The 18,114-nt window shown below is 46.5% G+C and overlaps 1 long non-coding RNA gene across 1 annotated transcript; it reads left to right on the top strand.

Annotated features, from left to right (window-relative positions):
- The first annotated feature begins 1,610 nt into the window (after window positions 1-1,610).
- On the top strand, window positions 1,611-12,249 carry LOC126941354 (uncharacterized). Its single transcript, XR_007721273.1, has 3 exons — window positions 1,611-1,661; window positions 1,904-2,054; window positions 12,077-12,249. It is a non-coding gene; the product is annotated as an uncharacterized LOC126941354 (long non-coding RNA).
- The last annotated feature ends 5,865 nt before the right edge of the window (window positions 12,250-18,114 follow it).

Raw genomic sequence — 18,114 nt, 5'->3', positions numbered from 1 at the left:
CAACATTTTCAAATTGTCTAGTTTTTCCATTTAAAACTCAAATCTACCCATGGAGCCTTTTTGTCTCATGCACGAGGATGTAGCAGCCTGGAGACGTGGCTGGAAACCCTGGTCTCCGCCACCAAGGCCAGCTGCTCCTGCCCTCCCTCAGGTCCTGCCGCAAAGCCAGGCACTGCTCACTGCACCCAATGATGGGGCATGGGAGGAAGTGGCGGGATGCGACTTTGGGAGATGAAATGCATAACAGCAGAGGACCCTAGAGAGGAAAGCAAGTGAACTTGTTTCGCGTAAATACACAGACTGACTTCCACTGGAGCTGTCAGAGCCAGGAGAGGAGGGCAGCCCAGGCACCTGCCATGGCCACCCCAGCCGTCGTCATCCCCGTTCACGCTGGCAAATTTCCATTCCTTTTCCAGAGGCCATGGAGCGGAGGAGGCACAGCACTGTGCTGGAGTCACTCACCCGCGATTCAGACAGGCCAGGGCCAGCTTTGTTCCATGAGTGAGTTACTTACCCTGCCGAGGCCTCAGTGTCCCATCTGTAAAGTGGGGCTAGCAAAGTTCCTACCGCAGGAGAGCATTCTGTGATTCCACGTGATGATTTAAGGGAGGCAAAAGCATTCACACGGAATTTAAGGGAGGCAGGGAGCACTCACTGAGCACGGTTACGACTGTCACTAAGCTGCATTCTTTGAAAGTCACGATGTTAGACCCTGGCACGTCTGAGGTCCACATTTCCCTGTATTTCCCAGTAACACACGGCACAGACCGCGTGCCTTTCCTCCATCTGCTTACCGAGTTGACGCCGCCACTTTCCACCCATGGTGACGTCCCGTGCCATGCCAGCACATTGCAAGGTCTGTCCGCATAAAAGAAAGTGGCAGATATTGACGTGGAGGCCTTGGACCTGTCCACTCTCCCAGGACTCTGCCACAGGCCAGGCTTTGCTGTGATCACTAAACCTGGTTCAAAATGAGCCACTTTAGCCCTCATCATGGTGGCCTCCAGGCATCCCGGCAGAGGGACCCACTCCGGCTTCCCTCTCCGGCGGTGCTCTGGCCGCTGTCCAGGAAGACTCTGTGCTGCGGTAATTCAGAGCCTCCAGGTCCACCTTAAACTCACCCAGGGCCCTGAAGAATGGTGTGAGCTCTGCCCAGGGCTGGTGGAGCAGCTTGAACGCAGCGTGTCCTTCACCTTTGCTGCGTTAAGTACACACGTGCAGGAGGAAAGCAAAATGCCCTTTAAAAAGAGAAATCAACCACAGTTGCTAGAGAGTTGCCAGAATGACCCTGAGAGCTGTGACCATCTGCAGACCTGCAAAGAAGCCAGAATGAAGCATGCGGGGGCTTCCGGGGTCTATTGGGGATCCAGCAGGGGGCTCCACTTCCCCTGACGTGGCGCGGACACGCAAGCGCGTCGCAAAGAAGCCAGAGCGAAGCGGGCCGGGGCTTCCGGGGTCTATCGTGGATCCAGCAGGGGGCTCCACTTCCCCTGACGTGGCGCAGACACGCAAGAGTGCGTCACCTCGGACGTGTATTTGTTACGCACCAAACGAGGCTAGATCCCATGGTCAGTAGGTAGGTGTTGAACGTTCGCTCAGCAGCGAGGATTCCTAATGCCAAAGGGCTTTAGGGGCTGTTTTTGTCACACTCCCCTGGAAAGGTGTGTCGTGCAGCTTCCATTGTGTTTGCGAGCCTGAAATAGTCCCTGTTCCCCAGGGGAGGTGTGAACATTAAAGAACTACATTTGGGATGCCCCAGACACTGATTCCCTTTGAAGTTTGTACAAGTGTTCAGTTATCTCCACGGACTCAGTTTACCTATCTATAAAATGGAGCTGATCTCATCCAACTCACAAAAAGGTGGTGTAGACTCATTTAGCTTATTGTTTATTTATTTATTCAGTTTTGGAAAGCACGTGGTAGATGAATACCACTATTGGAGCGCTCAGCTTGAAGAGCGGAAGGCAAGTTTTTGGCCGAGGGTTTGCGCCCTGGCTCTGAATTCCTGAGCTCCTGTGCAATGAAGCCCTTCACGTTACTTTAATGGCGTTGAGGTATGTGCGTTTGCTTGTTTGAATTAATTGAAGTCTCATTGATAGTGAGAGGCTGCCCTCATGCCAGCCCCGTGGGCAGGCCCGAGGACAGCGGAGCGGGGGTGCAGGCCCAGCGGACGGAGGCAGAGCTTTCCCGGAGGCAGCAGGGGCTCTGCTTGGTACACCCGGTGTCAGAGTATCGGTCTCTGCTAATCCTCTCCCCTCTCGTTCCCCCTCGTGAATTCCTAATACTTCATCTGGTGTCTTCCTCGCGCTCTTCCGAGTTCTGCAGGCTTCTTTAAGAAACTCAATGCATGCCAACCAGTGAGCACACGTTTCCTTTCCAGAAACGGATCCAATGCCAAAACATTGGATTATTTTTTTGTGTTTTGTTTTGCAACCCAAAACAGCATATTTTGAAATAAAAGCAAAACTGAAAAGAAGTAGAATTTGCAATGTTAATAGTTACTACAAATAATTTTCTCCAAAAAATATTCCATTGTTTTCCTCTTGTGTAAATGCAGAATAAAAACTAAAATTAATTTTAAAATACTTTAAATGCAGTTTTGAGTTAGTGATATTTGTAAAAAAAAAAAAACAAAAAAAAAAAGTATTTTAAGTGCTTGAGGCAACTAAAAAACCAATTATTGTGTTACTGACACCACATGTATCTATGTATGTCTGCCTGTAGCTCTATCTTGCCAGCTGATAATGGCCGACATCTCATCTCCATGCTCTAACGAGATCAGCCCAGAAAGTATCATTCCAGGAGCACTGAAAAAAAAAAAAAGAAAAAGAGATTTTAAATGGTCTTTGGTTAGAACAGCATTGTTTTCCTTGTACATTCCTTTATGTTTTGTTGCCTATTTAAAAAAAATAATAATTGGTGACTAAAATTCTAAAACTCCGGCATCATTAAGGATGTGCACAATATAATGACAAATCAAATTATTACACTACTAACAAGTACCGTAATTCTAGTAACTATATTTTTAAATTTTAGTTTTACCACTTTCTGTTCTCATGGAAATTATGCAGGGGATACAATTTAATGTCTTCCCCATTAAAAATAAAACAATGAAAGGATATCATAGCTCTCAACAAAATGTAAAATTACCAACTTTAGATCTTGAAAGCAAGAGTTTCCAGAGGAGGCCTGAGCTTCTGTACTTGCAGAAGGGCCTAAGAACACAGTTTTGTGCTGTGCCAAATAGCACGGCATGATTGGTCGAGCGTAAGGTTAATGGATACATCGCTATCTGCTGGGCAGACCTCCAAAATATTAATTCCTTTCTAATGAAGTTTGTAAAAGAGTCTCTGCAATCTTGTTCCTTATTTCCAATTTCTCTGCTGCCTCTCCAGTGACTATCATCACAGCTTTTAAATGCACCCCCATCTGGAGGACGCTCGGTGTCTCCCTCACAGTCTCCTGCCTTGCATCCAACTTCAAACAGGCAGGTTCCCTGGAGACCAACCCCATCGCCGTCAAATCCATGTCTGGGCTCTGGGTTGGGGTCAGCGGGAACCCCACGGGCAGGGTCTCCGTCATGGCACTGGGATGCTGAAATAGCAGCATTTGACACATTTAAAACTTGCTGTTTGTGCAATCACTAAAAACTGCACAATTAGCTGGATTTTCAGATTGCATGAGTGCAGATCATTAAGTGTTATTACAGTATTAATTATTAGAAATGTCCTGTACTACCCAAATTAAATTGGGATAGTCAACGACCTGCGAGTTCCCAATACCACGGATAATTTAACCGGAGATCTGCCACGCTGGAGAAGGTGTCTTCACAGGCCGCTCGCATTATTTCACATTAAGTACCAATCGGGGATCTCAAAAGAAAATGAATAAATCAGACCTTAATATTTTCCTATGGCAACCTTGCCACAGGAACTTTTAGGGAAAAAGGAAAAGGTGAGATAAGGCAGGAACTGATGTGGCTGTTTCCATGATAACTTCATGCTGAACACAGAAAGTTGAGGAATTATGATCAGCATTTTCACAGTGAGGCACCTCTCACCATTGGGGGAATTTCACGCAATTTCTGCGTCTAATCATTTGTGTTAAGTTGATAAAAGAAAAAGAAAGTGAAATGAACATCAATATTAAGGGCCAATCCAGTCAAAATTGGATGAATATTTTTGAAAGCACCTTTGACTAAATACACCCAGTCACTTCCAAATTGTTACAGAAACCGGGTCTGAAAATCCCATCAATCACTTCTTCGTGGTCAAGTGGGTTCTTGCAGTTGTGGGGAACGACATCCAGCTCCACGAGGGAGCTGAGAACTCCTACCCCTGGGTACAGCCCAGGCCCGGCCTTGGTGGAAGAGGGCAATGTGGCCCGCTCAGCTTCTGGTCCCTGGGCTCGGAGGCCCCTTCCCTCTTCCCCGGTGGGTTTCCATGGCAACCACCCAGCCACCTAGACACATTCAGCTGGTGTTCCCACTGCAACCAGCGCTGGTGTTTGGGTATTTGTGCATCTTCCTAATTAAAAAGAAAACCAAGAAAAAAAATCTATTTTTTAACAATAAGGGGGAATTTTTTCGTTAGATACGTATTATCAATGTATATACATAATTCGATAGTTTGATGCAATAATTTAGCTCTGATGTAGATGTGTTAATGTGCAAACTACTTAACATTTTGTGGCCCAAGTTTCCATATTTGTGGAAAAAATATCTCCAACATTCCTTCCACGGAAGGAGGCTGGCGTGAGGCAAGAGCCAGGACAAGGCTTCTAACCCGTCTCCAGCGCTTTCAGCAGCCCGCCAGCTGTGCTCCTGGCTGCACTGCCGTTCTTATCTGTAAAATGCTCTAAGCATTAAATAAGAACCCGGGGACAGAGCTCCCGAGCGCATGGCCCTGATCCGTGTAAATGCAGGGCCTTCCTTCCTCATGTGCCTTCTCTTCCCAAATGTGAAATTAAAGCCTACGGTGACCCGCAGAGCAGTTGAATGGCCACAGAAGTCATTCACAACAGCTTTAATTTAACAAAGTCCTTTATGGTAAGTAACTTCCTGTCCCGAAGATTGCTACACCTTTCTAAATGGGCCATGTCTTATCTGTAAGTTAAAGCAGAAAAGGATCGGAAGCAGGCAGCAGTGTCGACTGGGGACGTGGGTTCAAATCCGAGCTCTGCCCCATGAGGTTTTGTAAAACAAAATGAGTCAAAATTAGCTCAAAGCTTTCACAACAGGTCCTGAGAGTTAAGTGTTAGTTATCACAAATAATAGCTTCTGACAGTTCTATCTGATGATATAAATGTTATGGAAAAGTAAAAGCTTAAAGTTGGTCAACTATAAGCTCTGTTAATGTTGTACCTCCCTAGAGTCTCACCATAGGAAAAGAGTCACTATTATTTCCCTTGCCCCAGTAAGGAATGTTAAGGTCACAAAACTTAAACTTCTCCAAGGTCACGCACTGAAGAGCACTTGAACTCGGGCCCATGGAGTCAGAGCCAGCCCTCCTTCCATTAACACATGGAGGGCTTGCTTGAGGTCTCTAAAAAAAAAGCAAAAAGTGGCAACAATTGTGGATTTTACAAGGAAAATGCATTAAGGACAAAATAGAAAAAGAAGTAAATCCATGACAACGAAAGCCTCCAGGCTGTTGTTGGTTTCCTGGAGTGTGGTTTCAGTGAAATCCAGGTTCATCAGCCCCAGTGGCTGCACTGCAGGGAGACACCTATCAGCTTCCTACGTCTAGAAATTCATAGCCCTTTCTAAGAGCAGATACAGTTTGCAAAATCTCTGTCTGGAGCATAGGCAGTATTATGCCAAGCACAGCAAGCCCCTCAAACTGCACAAACATCTTTATCCCTCCTCGCTCCTGTCTTACCCTGATTTCAAATCTGCATCCTGCCTTTGGATCCTGGGGAGCCAATAGAAGATGTCGGGTGGTGTCCTGGGTGCTGGTGGTTGGATGGCAGGGGGAGGCCAGGGCTACGGGTAGTAACTGTCACGGTCTCTGTCGTGGCCAAACTCAAGAGGGGGCAGCGTCAAAGGAAATGGGTTCCCCCCTCCCCCTCCCCATTCTTCCTGCTCCCTCCCTGCTCTGCAGCACCCAGCATGTGGGGTTACATGGAGAGGAAAAGATGAGATGGAAAGCAGGGAGAAAGGCTGCAGGAACACAAAGGAGATGTGTTGTGGGCTCAACAGACACTGGCTTTGAGAAGAGCAGGGGAGAGCTGCACCTGTGGGTGCTCGGGGCCCCCAGAACCTGTTAGACCCAGGCAGCCCCAGACCCCTGCTCCAGGGATCCATGGCACAGTGCTTGGCTGAAGAGCTCTAACAGCTAAAAAGAGCCAAGGCAGCCTAACCAGGAGGTTCAGTCTTACTGCATCCATTGGCCTCTTCTTAATTTGGTTGCTTAGAAGCTGTTGCTGGAATTCTAATAATACAAGGTGTGTGATGGGCTCAGATCCTTTGGTTTAATCCAATTCGATCACCCTTAGTTGGACAGAAATTAAACACATTTTCTATAATTTTTAATTTTTTTTATCAAGGGAAGACATTCTATCTTAATACCTTCACCACAATGTTTGCACTATCATCCCTTTCTATGAAACCAAAACTTTTTAGAAACGTAGTCTTCATGTGTTTTCAGTCGCACAATTCCAGACAACGGAACCAAGTCCAATGTGCTGCTCAGAAGGTAGCTGGGCAGAAAGGCAGGAGAAGCAAAGGGTAGGTTTTCCTCCGTCAGTCTCTTCAACGCCGTGAGGTGGGAATGCCGCAGCCCACACGGGCAATTTAAAAGCAAACACTGTCAAGCACTGTCGGTTTCTTTCTGTTACTTCCAAAGATGGAGAAGAAATTAAACATAAAAACTTGTTAACGCAAAGTTCAGATTACAAATTTAAGCACAAAATGTCAGTAAATGCAAATGCCAATGAGCTCACTGTAACATTAACTTAAACACTTTTTAAACGCATTTCACATCCCGGGCACGCTGACTCTAGGTCTGAAAGGTCTGATTAGAAACTTAAGATATTATGGGTGATAGGGATGAGTTCTTTTATTCTGAGTTCATTCATTTCTTACAGCTTTACACCTTTAAGTAGTAAGCACCTTGAAAGCAGGGATTTTCCTTCCATTCATCCTGTGTCGTGTCAACCATAACTTGTTCATGTAACAAAAATAAAGAACTCTAGGAAAATATGCCCTTTACGTCCCATTCCTGGGCAGATCGAAGAGCCGGAAGCAGTACAGTCTTGTATTCCGTCCCGTCGGGGATCAGGCGCTGTTTGACTCACGGCGCGTTTGCCCATCTCACTCTGACAGCTGATGGCTCCACAATGTCTCTGCCTCTGCAGGCACTGAGTAGACTCCCCTGTATTATACTTAAAAATATTTTCCAAAAACTATTTTATCTTCAGTTTGAGCTTCTCATTTTTCGAAGTTATTTCTCATTTTGATTTTTTGGTGAGAAAAAATATTAAAACACCAGTAATGATATTAGAAAAGTGATATATATATATATATATTTAGAAAAAACATGCCTGTAAGTACCATACCCTAGAAAATCAGCCATTTTTCTGTCTTCATTTTTCTTTCCTTTCGTCATTAATATAAAGTGTAACTTTGCACAGTTGACAAATAATAGTACAAATATATACACTTTGTATTCATTTAAATAGCTGCACACACATCCATGTTTGATCTATCATTGTCTAACTGTTGAGATACCCTTGGACATTTTGAAAGTGTTTTAAAAAATGACACAGTGGACAAGCACTGCACTAGCACTTTGGGACTGATTTTTCTTTATGTCTTTTTTGTTATTTTTTGATTTAATATATCCCTTGAAAGCCCTCATAAGTTTGCAGAGTTTTCTTAGAATTATGTAGATAAATCAGAAGACAGTCACATTTCTATCACAGTTACAGTTTATTAAAAGTTATCCATTTGACCAAAAGTTCTAAACCTTCATGGCGCAAAGCCACGGTGACTGGGCCTCAGGGGTGACATGAGGCTGGCCCATGGCAGCAGGGTGTGCTCCACAGCCCTCCTCAGCGCTGAGTCCTGCCCCTACCACATCGGATGCAGAGCCCAATTCTGCAGCAGAAAACAGCCCTTCAGAGAGCATCCCTGGCCGTCTCCCTCCCCTTGACCTTACAGAAGTGGAGAAGGAGGTGCTGGAAGATAAACTGGCTCAGGAGGACCCAGGGCGGAGCTGCTGGCCTTTGCAGCCTTCAAAGCATCCAGGCTCTTCCTCCACACCTGTGGGACTGAAGGCCGCTTGTGCAGATGACTCATGCTCCCACAGGCTTTGGTCGACACTTTCAGAAAACTCCGTGACAGTGACGGGAGGCTCCATGTGCCCATTTGCGGAAGATCCTGCTTCCTCACCGCAGTTTCCGCGGCTTCGCCCCTGCCTCACCACGCTTTCCCCATCTCCCCCCACTGCCGGCGTCCTGTGGCCCCAACCTTGCGTCCCCCTCGCCAGCCCCTAAGGGACTGGACAGGTGTCCGGGGCTCCCATCCACACAGTGTGCAGGTCAACACTAGGTGTTGGTGGCTTCTGTGGTCCGGCAGGGTCCATGGTGCTGAGGGTTCCAAAATGCCAGCCCAGCCCCAGGGCAGGAAGTGCAGATTGAAGGACAAGATCTTGTCAGAGAGAGAAAGAAGCAATAACGCATTCGATTTCACCTGCTCTGGAGAGGTGCGACAGGGTACGACAGCCCACCCTGACATTTTTACACGATGAAGCGGGGCTTCGTGATCCGGCAAGTCTGGGCTAAAATGCAAGTCCCTCGCTTAGCCTGCAGCAGTTCTTCAAGCTTCTGGGCCTCGGTTTCTTCTTCCCTCCCACGAGGACGGCTGTGCACAGCTGTGGTGTGGCCCGAGCCAGGCTGTGTTTGTGGTTTCCTTCCCGGCGCCTGCTCTGTCCTCGGGGTCTTCGGTGGCCACTCCCATTGTGGACAGAGGCCAACAGAGGCCACTTTCAGTGATACCCATTTGCCTTGGTGTTTTCCCCCCACACAAAAATAAGACAGGAGTGCCCACAAACATTTTTCTTACATTTGGGGAATTAAGTTTTCCAAATCAGCAGTGTGTGCAATCTACTTGTCCACACCCATTTCCAAAGAATGTTCCTGAATGTCAAGGTGAGGATGTCCGGGAAACCCAGGATGATGATGAAGTCTCTGAAATGGGAGCAGGGCTTCATGCTGGGACATTTCTGCTAACAGACACCAGCTCACACCGGCGACCACTGCGAAAAGGCAGTGAGCACTAGCGATCCCATTCGGCGGGGCCCTCACACGCAGGAATCCCTTGCTCACGGAATCTCGGTGCTGAGATGTACCGGAGTGGCCCTGAGCCTCAGCTCTCAAGGTTCCAGAGCAGGCTTTTCACCAAGAGCCCCACACAGCAGGAGTGGTGTGCACGTCACGATCACACAATCATGAGTATCCATGTGCACACCTGCACGCCTGTCACCCACAACCCTTCCGTGTGTCTCTGCGTGCCTGTCTGGGGAAGAGCAGTGGGCTGGTTTCAAGAGTAGCAGAATTTGATGACTTGTGTATCAGTGCCTTACGTGATGGTGTCTCCATGTGGAATAAAATAAAATGGGGTTGTACAAGGGGAATGAGAAAGGAACAAATCAGGCTCCCTGGGGAAGCAGCAAGCTACCTGTGGTGTAAATACAGAGCCCCACCAGGTGCACAAACACCACAGCAGCCCCTACCCATTTTGGGAAGACTGGCTTTATTCATTTTCTGTCAGCCCAGACTCCGAGAGGCCGTGAAGTATAATTACGGATGGCTGAGGTGCCCACAGACAGGGGTGGGTCTGCAGGGACGCTGTAGGGCCCCGGTGAGTGGCAGTGCGTTGGTTGTGAGTGGCGCTCAATCACCAAGGCTGTGCTTATGAGGGATCAATGAACAGGAACTCATTACATCCCGACCAAAACCAGCCACAGGACCGGGAAGCCCAGGTAGGAGAATGCGGGTTAAATTGTATATTGTTTTTACTGTTGTTTCATTTCACAAAACTGCAAAAGTCCAGGCAACATTTTGTCAGTAAAAAACAATAAAGAATATGAAAAGCCCATCTTCACAGAACATTGGACATTGCAAAACAACCTACAGCTATTATCGGATATATCAAAACTGACACGTAAAACTTTGGCTGTTGATTGGACCATATCTCATGGGGACAGCGCCCGCTCGTCCTCATCCCCTCTTGGATGGTGCTGCGTGTCCAGAGGACCATAGGCAGAGAGCTGATGAGTTTAATTGAATTGGGGGTATTTGGATGATTGAAAAAATTGGTGACATTGCAGAGCTGGTCAGTAGACATTCAGGAGCGGAGAGAGCTGGAGGAATCGCCTGGATGAGAAGAGACATTCATTCTGTTCACATACCTTTTATAAAACCAGCACTGCTTTGTGGATCCGTTGTGAATGGACTGACTATTTGTTGCTGTTTACATCTTTTAAAAACTAAATAAACTGATACACACATTCACTCTGAGGTCATCAAAAAGGCAATTGTTCACCAAAAGAAAAAAAATGATTCCCATATTTTGTATCTCATGTTTCATTTCTACCCATGGGATACGAGTTCTATGTGGTTTCATACGATTTTCCATCTTTTTAATAATGCACCAGCAGCTCTGTGAGTGTGTGTGTAAACTATAGACAAATTACATCATGAGGAAATAATTAGGAACATTGCTTTTTCCTGTGCTGCCTAGAGGAGGGGAAAAACAAACGCACAAAAAGCCAAACAGGGATCGGATCCTGAACTACAGATGTGCAAAGAGGCCGGTTATGCAGAGCTGACACCCTGCAATTCCCTCTGGCACACCTAACTCATATCAGGTTGGGCTCATCATTGTATTATACGGCTGCACATCTGCTTCCTGGGTTTCTGAGAGACTGTATTTAAAACATAAAGGTTTAGTATTAAGGGAAATAATTAACATGTTTCTTGGCACCTGGCCCGCTGGGACAGAACACACCACACCGCCTGAACATGACAGCCTCTCTTAATATCTCACATTATCCAGAGCAATTTCCAGAGTAATACAGAAGAATACTTGTAATAATATGCCCTCCCCCAAAAGATGGCCACATTACAGACCCATCACATAGCTACGTGATTTCACAGGTGTGGACAGTGGGCATTCGGGCACCTCAGTCAACATGCCGGAGGCCAGTTCCGGAGCCTGCTTGACTAGGTGTGAGTTTACTTTAGAAAATGTATCCTATCTCATGGATAAGACATTTACATTTTCCAACTAACTCTGAAAGCCCAAAAGATTTTCAGATGGAAACACACACCTATGCATACCTCAGATACTTTTATGAAAAGACCACGCCCTGAAATTTATTACCACTTTAACGAGCATTTACTGTTTCCTCCGGTCTCGATGGAGAAAAAGTTTCTAGATTTATCAGGTATCCTTTAATTTTTCATTTCCTTTGATTACACAAAGAAACTCATTCTCATGGGATTTATGACTTCTCAGAACAGAGTGGGAACAGCAGAAAGGAAGGTTAGCTGCTGGGCTGTTCATTTTTTCTTTTCTTTCCCACTGTTATGATTATTTTAACATGTGGGTAATATAGAATATGTATTTATGCAATCTTCCTCTCTGACATTATTATGACATATTTTAGATTTGATGCATTTTTTTTCTGGTTTTGCTTTTAAATGTATAAAACATGTTGATGGCCAGGCATGGTGGCTCATGCCTATAATCTTAGCACTTTGGGAGGCCAAGGTGGGAAGACTGCTTGAGCTCAGGAGTTCAAGGCAAGCCTGGGCAACATGGCAAAACCTCCTCTCTATAAAAATACAAAAATTAACCGGGCGTGGTTGTGGGTGCCTGTAATCCCAGCTACTTAGGAGGCTGAGGTCGGAGGATGGCTTGAGCCCAGGAGATTGAGGCTACAGTGAGGTTGATCACACCACTGCACTCCTGCCTGGATGACAGAGTGAGACCCTGTCTCAAAACAATAACTACAACAACAAAAATAAAACAACAACAAAAGAATACCTTTTTATTTTGTTTTAAATTTAGGGAAACTCAAGAAGATATTTAGGGGGTAATTGCTCATTCAACAGACGCCCTGTTCAACCATCTCTGAAGAATGGTGCGTGGCAGCGACCATCCCCTCAGGAGGCCGCAGTCCGTTCACCAGCAGAGCACATTTGGAGAAAGTTGGAGGCTGGAACGCGCCCTTGCCCTCCGCACTGCACCACAGTGAGTTTCTATTTTTCTCCCGTGGACGCCGTGGAATCTGCCCCTGCTTTATTTCCACTCATGGTTTGCACAGTTAGCTCAATTCTGGTGCATTTCAGTATTTCCATTGCAATTAGTGTTGCTGCTTTCACTGTGCAAAGGTGGGAGAGTGACAGGGAGCTCAAACTCCTCCAGGAGAACAGCCGGCCAGCAGAAAGTGATTGAATGATCTCATTTCAGGCTTTTTGTTAGACAACAGGCAGCACTCTATGAAGATTGATACAGAAGTGCTGGGCTTGGCTGGCTGGATCATCAAATGGATTGATATTATACTCCAGCAGCAGATGAAGACAAAGTTAACTGTTATCATACTCAATACAGGGGCTTGTCAGGGGCGGAAAATCACCCTGTGTCACTGATTATGGGAGCGTTTCATGACTGTCATGCGAATTTAGTGGCCAGATGTCATGGCCAGGCTGCTGGGCCAAAAACTCTTTATTTATAAGAAAAGTAAAGAATGCCTGCATGTGCAGCCCACGGAGTCCCAAATCAAGGCGGCCCTGGTGCTCCTGTGACCCCAGATAAAAGCGCAGAATGCCAGGTGACTGATTCGCAGAAAGCAGAAAGGTGTAAAAACGTCTGCGTCTCGGCTCCTAGAAGACGTCTAACTGGATTCCACTGGCAACGATTTCTGTGTGTTCCCTTCTCTGATGCACATTTCAGGGATAAGAAAGATGTCATGCGGTGAGCTTAGTAATTTTGGGGGCAGTAGGAATAACACTGCCCACTTATTAGGTGTATCTTGCTCACTTCTCTCGTGGGTGCACACACACATCCCAACAGCAGGGAGGACGTTGTTCCTGTCCTGTGAAGGGAATGGAGACCAGCAGAGACTAAAGAAGCTTGACCTGAGTCACACTCGGTGCCGATGATATTAGCAGGGCATGATGGGGGGTTCCCACATCCCAGGTGTCATCCCTGCTCCCCTGCTCACACCCACCCGACCCTCCGTGCCCCATTTGCGAGGAGAGCAGGCAGGGCATGAGGCATGTCACTGCATGAAATCACAGGACAGGATGGTTCTGGACAATGCAGATGTGACCTGCCGTCTGTGTCTCCTAGATGCTATCAAACCACAACGGCAAGTGTAGGCACATGGCTTTTCTTTCCAAGTATGTCTGGTAAGGGAAAGCAGCCCCTTGCTGGGAACCACTGGGATCAAGTCCCACCGGGCCCAGCATTCTTTGCTGCATCCCCAACACAAGAAACAGACCTGGGCATGCGGTGGAGGTCCACACTTGCTGAGTAAATCATTATTTCCCAACGACAAAATCTAGAAGGTGGCTGGGGGTCAGTGAGGAGAAGCAAGGCAGGAACCCAGTTCATGCAGAGCCTCAGACATCAGAGAGGGCCCAGGTGTTACTCCAGGTTCAGAGGAAGCTGATGGAACATTTCCAGTGGGTGAGCTTCATTATCTGATTTGTTTAAAAATAAAAACATTGCGGTGGAATGTGACGCAGTGGGGAACGCAGATCACAGGGACCAAAAGCAAAGCAGAGGCAGCTGCAACCAGAGGCGGCTGAGCCAGTCTGGGGCAAGTGGAGAGAGGAGCACAGGGAAGGCAGCTGTGCTTGAACCCAGGGTTTGAAGTGGAACCAGCTGGGCCTGCGAGGGATGGAACCTGGGACCAGGAATGAGAGGAAGTCCTGTGCTAAGCGGCTGTAGGGATGAGGATGTTGATGGCCAGTGTGGACAGTATCAGGGTAAGAAGAGGTATGTGTGTGGGTCTAGGATCAAAAGTCAAGAGTTCTAGGTTAAGCGAACTCAACCTGAGATGCCTGTGAAGCTTTCGGGTGAACTTCAGCTCAGAAAGCAGTGGCTGGCTGTGTACGTGTGGGAGTCATTCCCAACTGGGTGCCGTTAAAGCTGGGTGGAGACGTGCAGGGACAGACCTGAAGGTGGCTCAGATCCGCCAGAAAGAAAACCAAGGTGAGAGGCTGGAGGGCATTTTGTCGCTCTCCGGACTCTGCGGCCCAAACTAAAACCCCGTGAAGGGGAAGAAGGAATGGAGCGGGAGGGACGTTGCAGTGGGTCCTGCTGACCCGCTTACGCAGACTTCCTCTCCATCTGCATGTGTCTGCCTGCTGTTTCTCTGAAGAATCCTTAAAGTTCCTCTCTTTCCTTTAATCATAAAACTCTTCTTGAGAAAGCAGTGCACCCTTGCTGTATCCACATGTCAATCATCTATCACCGCCTGGTATTCTGTCCTCTTCCTACCAGATCCCATCCGATCTCTGTGGTGGCCCCAGTATGTTGCCTTTTGTTCTGATGACATTCAAAATAGCAGCAGGAGCCTGCTGGGAGACGTCATCATTTGTGAAAGGAAGGTTGACCATGGAGTAAAATAAAACCAAACTATTTTTGCATCCTGGATCTGCAGTTCTCTAGTTTCTTGATAATGCACAATTTATTTTCTTTGTCTGCATAAATAAACATGATTTTCTTCACCTGTCAGAGAATTATTCCAGTTCTTCTCTCACACACAGAGCAGGGTATGTGGAGAATGCTGGCACCCTCAGTTTTTCTGGGCCCCTTTTCTTTCTGGATACGTAAGAACATTTGACTCCCCTGCCCTGAGAATGAGGATGGTCCTGGAACTTGACTTGGCCACTGAAATGTGGGCAGAAGAGATGTATGACGTTTGCAGGAAGACACGTTTACAAGTCAGCCCAGGTCCTGCACGGCACTGGCCCTTTGGGAAGGGACAGCACAGGCTGAGATAAGGGCTCCTGACCAAAGGAGCCTGGATCCTGAGCCCCCCACGGAGGGCGACTGACCTGGAAAATCATCTTGATCTGCAGTGGACTTTGCATGAGTGAAAAATAAACTTTGATTGCTAAGCAAATGTGGTTTAGGTAATTGTTTAAATTGTGGAATGACCTAGTTTATCCTAGAAATTCGTGGGATTAAACGAGGTGGGGTAATGGAGAGCACTTAAATTATGAACTTCTGCCAGTATAACATGCTTGTTAGCTATCACAGCAGCAAGTCTTCAAATGTAAGTACCTGGTTAATGGGTGGAAATAGCCACCTAAACACTCAGTGTTGTCAGCATAGAGGAAGGGACTATCATTTTTGTGTGTGTGATTAGCTTTTCGTTTATCTTTTCTTTCAACCCAGACTAGCCAGGTTAACACAGGGATGGGACTCCTGAGGAAGAGAGGGCAGAAGGCAATTTACCTGTGTTAGTTCACCGTGTCCTCAGACCTGCATTCATTCAGGTTAGGCAGTTTTCTCACCAGGATATCAGGAAGGGATGCTGTGTTCTGACGGGGACACTCAGCAAAGGTGGGGTCTACAGGCCTTGGTGTGGGGTGCTGCTCCCCCATGAATGTCCCTCAACCTGCTGAGGTGTCCACACCCCACACAGGAGCTCTGCTATGACCACCCGGCATGACCCCCATCCTTCTTGGGCGCTGAGCCTCTGCCCAGCCACCATGGCCCCCAGGCCCCACCCCACCTAGCTTGGCTCCATCTAGTGGATTTTGGAGTGAGAAGCTCAGGAAGGGAAGGTAACCAGAGGAGAGGGAATGACCAGGAGAGACAGAAGCTGTAGAGGAAATGTGTTTTTCCGTCAGATTTTTATCAGCTCAGTTCTATAGCACAAGTTATTTTAAGTTGATCAGAAGATGGAAATATATGTAAATATATATATACACATACACACACAGACACACACAATATACACATGCACTTGTATAATATGACACTACATATTTGTATGCTCTTTTTAATACAAAAGGACAATTATTTAGCATGTGCTATTTGTAGACAAATTCTATGGAAGTGTGGTTTCTGAAGGAGCGTTATTAGTACTGAGACAGAACACAGCATGAAGTCTATTACGGTCTCTGATTCTGTTGGCTTCTCTCTGGACCTTGACTCCAGTGGTCTTATTGACAATGCAAGATTTTTTATATTTGAAGTATGGCTTAGACGTCTATATTCAGATATTAAGATTCTCTTTAAAAATCAAATCCAAGACACATTAATTAGTGATGTTATGTTTGAATTGGAAAGAGAATGTACTTGAAAAAATAACCTTTATATCTCTAAACAAATGTCATGGGACAAATGAGTATCTACAGAATGTCCCGAAGCACCCTTTGGTCACCACGTTACACACAGACCCCTACACTTGGCCACTTTCAGACAGTTACTGATCTTTCATATTGCTGGTATTTTGGTTTTTTAAAATTAATAATTGTGCTCACCCTAGCAGCCACTGTTTACCTGACAGGGAACTGACTATCTTCAGCCAGGAGGAGCCACTTCTGGCCAAATCCCTGCCAAAGAAAACCCATTCACCCCTGGGGCTTGGGCAGGCCAAGACAGGGCCTGCTTGATTCTAAGGGGAGAAAAAACCGCTTCCATCATTTGACAGTAAAGACACAACCAAGCACATTGTGTTCAGCCCTGCAGAATGCTGGCAGTTTGATAAAGAGGACAAAGTGTATACTTTGTTCACAATCAGTTATCTCTGAAAACTGAAATCCAAATACTAGAAGACAATTATAACTTCTTTCCAAAGTGAATATAAACTTGTAGCCACCAGTTACAATACCTAATGGGACTAAACTCCCTGACCCGGCATTTCAGCAAAAAGTGCAATGTACTTTTAAAGTCTAAGTGGCATAATTATTGTAAAATACACTTTTGACATGGAAGGAAAATTAAAAACAGATTCCTAAATAATTATCAAATTGTTTTCTGACTCTGGTACATTTTTGACAAAGAAGTGTCCGCACAGCTGGTTGGGAGGTGCTGGCCTTTTCCCTGTGCTTGGTGTAAATGTGGCTGTCAGCATTTTCATTTAACATTTTTAATGTGATTTTAAGTTTCAAAAGACACATTCCTTGGGACTTAAAATGTGATTTTACTTCATAAAATATTTGTTAAAATATGACTGCTTTTGAAAAATGGAAAAGTTCCCCACATCCCTTTAATTTTTAGCAATGTTTTCATTACACAATTTATTCTTTTCGTGGAAATTCAGTTGTGCGCATTCATCAATCTTTGCCAAAATACTGCTTTTGTCCTGTGTCACTGCAATGCTCTTCTGGCCCGAAAGTATGGCTTGCTTTAGGAATACAAACAAGTCCCGCGTGACAAAAATACTGATAAACACTGCTTCAAATATCTTCTAAAATTAGGTTTGTGTTCATACAGCTCACACTGTGTCATAAATATTTACAAACGGATTTGGTCATGAGAACCAACGAGGTCTGTTCTTCGAGGCAACACAGGTTGGCCTCATTTTAAACCGAGGTGGCCTTTCTCTGTGGCTCCACAGCACAGGAACCCTGCCTGGGGCCGCGCTCATGACCTGACCTCTGGGCCTTCCTGACGGCACTGAAGAGATTGGCCAGAGAAGACCTCTGTGCTTCGCCTCCATCCTGCCCAACACAGAGGGCGCGTCTCAGGAGCCACACAGACCCAAGCAGACGTTCCTGCCCTGCGAGGAGCTGACACACGAAAGTCCCCCTGGGGTCCGGAGGCGGAAGTTTCAGGAAAGGGGAGTCAGTGGCCTGCACGTGGCTTCCCGTCTGTCCAGGCTGCTGCGGCGTTTTGGATGAACACAGCTGTGGAGTGAAAAGCAGAAGGCAGGGAGCACCCCGGGTTCTCAGGGCTCATTCACCCCCACCAGAGAGAAGCCCCCACCCAGAAACAGCCGCCGCCCTGCTCAGCTTCATGCCGTCGTTTCCTTAGGAAGGTATCAGGGGTCTCCTGAGACCCCGCATTTCATGAATTGTTTAAACTTTTTGAATTGTTTAAAGGGAAATAAATCTCACGGACATGAACTGACTGGTGCATTT

Source organism: Macaca thibetana, chromosome 18 (assembly GCF_024542745.1).
Source record: "Macaca thibetana thibetana isolate TM-01 chromosome 18, ASM2454274v1, whole genome shotgun sequence".
NCBI classification, from domain to species: Eukaryota; Metazoa; Chordata; class Mammalia; order Primates; family Cercopithecidae; genus Macaca; species Macaca thibetana.
The sequence above is the reverse complement of the archived record's forward strand: the minus strand, read 5'-3'. Positions and strand labels throughout refer to the sequence as shown.